At 39.0% G+C, this 2,503-nt stretch overlaps 1 protein-coding gene across 1 annotated transcript in view; it reads left to right on the top strand.

The window, feature by feature from the left end:
• Slc35f4 (solute carrier family 35 member F4) overlaps nt 1-2,503 on the top strand; it is a 232,840-nt gene that overhangs the window by 126,333 nt on the left and 104,004 nt on the right. The window lies entirely within an intron of this gene.

The following is a 2,503-nucleotide window of genomic DNA, read 5'->3' as shown; positions in this document are numbered from 1 at the left end:
TATATATATATATATATATATATATATATATATATATATATATATATTACAAAAAAAAAAGATGGTGGCCCTGGAATGATATCTCTTTGGTATATGATTAACTGAATTCTATGGAAAAATCTGACTTACAAGATGAATGACCAAAGCTACCTACTTTTGAGGCTTGGCTCAATATATAGAATAATGTCTGGACTTGTTTCATAAACCAGTCAGGGTGTGTGTGTGTGTGTGTGTGTATCTGTGTCTTTGTTTGTTTGTGTATGTGTCTGTGTGTGTTTACTACTAACCAGAGATTTTTGCATTTAAGAGATTCTTGGATTGAGTCATATATTACTGCCCAGAATTTTTTGAATATTTTCTATTCAAGAGAAAATGGGATTGAAAACAGATACTTCAGCCCTTCTTAGAAGGGTGAACAAAATACCCATGGAAGGAGTTACAGAAACAAAGTGTGAAGCAGAGACTGAAGGAAAGGCAATCCAGAGACTGCCCCACCTGGGGATCTGTCCCATAGATAGCCACCAAACCCAGACTATTGTGCATGCCAACAAGAGCTTTCTGTCTCCTGAGAGGATCTGCCAGTACCTGACAAATACAGAAGTGGATGCTCACAACCATCCATTGGATGGAGCACAGGGTCCCCAGTTAAGGAGCTAGAGAAATTACCCAAGGAGCTGAAGGGGTTTGCAGCCCCATAGGAGGAACATCAATATGAACTAACCAGTACCCCCTAGAGCTCCCTGAGACTAAACCACCAAAGAAAACACAAGGTGGGAGTCATGGCTCCAGCTGCATAAGTAGCAGAGGATGGCCTAGTCGGACATCAATGGGAGGAGAGGCCCTGGGTCCTTGCCCCAGTATAGGTGAATGCCAGAGTCAGGAAGCAAGAGTGGGTGGGTTGGTGAGCAAGGGGAAGGGGGAATGGATAGGGGATTTTCAGAGGGGAAACTAGGAAAGGGTATAACATTTGAAATGTAAATAAAGAAAATATCTAATAAAAAAAAGAATTAAAAAAATCTTAGAGGACTCTTCATGGCATATTCACCAACTCCCTGCACATTGTCATTGGGATTTAAGAGCTCTATAAAAGAAATAAAATGGTTCTTAAATCTTGTATCTTTATTTTGTTCTTATCAAGTAGACTTTTTCATTGAGTTAGGAAGTATTTGTGGGGAAAAGCAAAATTCCTCCTACACATGTAAGAGTACATGTAGAAATACATATTTATAGGCAGTTTGTTGCTAAAAAATATTTTCATCTCTACAATATCCACACCCACAGAAAGCAGTTTGGTTTCCTGGGTAAAGAGCTGAGTGCCTAGAGGCCCACTGTTCACTGACTTCTAGATTGATCAGCACACTCCAAGGGAGATCAGTGGAGAACTGGATTCCCATTTTGGCTTTGTTGGTATCTGCTATCATCTTCCTAGGATTTGTTTACAGATATGACACGTTCCCCCTCTGAGGTCTGGGCTGGAACCTTGCTCAGCATGCTGTGTGACATGTAAGCTTCAGCAGCGGCATATCTTGGAAGATTTCATAAAATGATTTCAAAATGCCATGTTATCACACTGTACAATGGTAGTAATGAACTAAAAGACCAAATCAAAAGCCTTTGTTGGACAGTGGGATGAATGCATTAAGAACCTTTTTAAAGGCGCTCATCCTTCAAAAGCAGTCACACGTCTATGGATTTATCTGAAGGAGAATGAATGCTATTAGTGTCAGCCACTAATTTGCCTTTCTTATAGATATAAAGGAATAAAAGAGATTACAAAGCATCTTCATAGTATTATTTTCTTCTCTTTATATTATATGCATCTTCACATAAACATATATATGAATGTATATACATATACGTTTATATATGGTTACTTATATAGAGTTCACATAAACATATATATGTATGTATATACATATACGTTTATATATGGTTACTTATATAGAGTACATTGAAAGTGCATATTGAACTGTTATTTATCCATAGGGAATGATTTTTTTTTTAAGATTTTTACATTCAAGTTCTGTTTGGTTAGGTTTGGTTTGGTTTGGGTTGGGTTGAGTATTTTTTTTGGGGGGGGGAGGAAAGGGTTTATTCGGCTTATACTTTCATACTGCTTGCTGTTCACCACCAGGGAAGTCAGGACTGGAACTCAAGCAGGTCAAGAAGCAGGATCTGATGCAGAGGCCATTGAGGGATGTTTCTTTACTGGCTTGCTTCACCTGGCTTTCTCAGACTGTTCTCTTATAGAACCCAAGTCTACCAGCCCAGAGAGATGGTCCCACCCACAAGGGGCCTTTCCCCTTGATCACAAATTGAGAAAATGTCTTACAGCTGAATCTCATGGAGACATTTCCCCAACTGAAGCTCCTTTCTCTGTGATAACTCCAGCTTGTGTCACATTGACACAAAACTAGCCAGTACAATTGACCCCTTGTCAACTTGACAAACACATCACAACTAAGCCTCAACCCTTAGTTTCTTATTCATCCCTAAGTTCTAA

This window comes from Mus caroli, chromosome 14, assembly GCF_900094665.2.
Source record: "Mus caroli chromosome 14, CAROLI_EIJ_v1.1, whole genome shotgun sequence".
Classification (NCBI taxonomy): Eukaryota; Metazoa; Chordata; class Mammalia; order Rodentia; family Muridae; genus Mus; species Mus caroli.
Note: the sequence above shows the minus strand (reverse complement) of the source record. Positions and strands in the feature narration are given on the sequence as shown.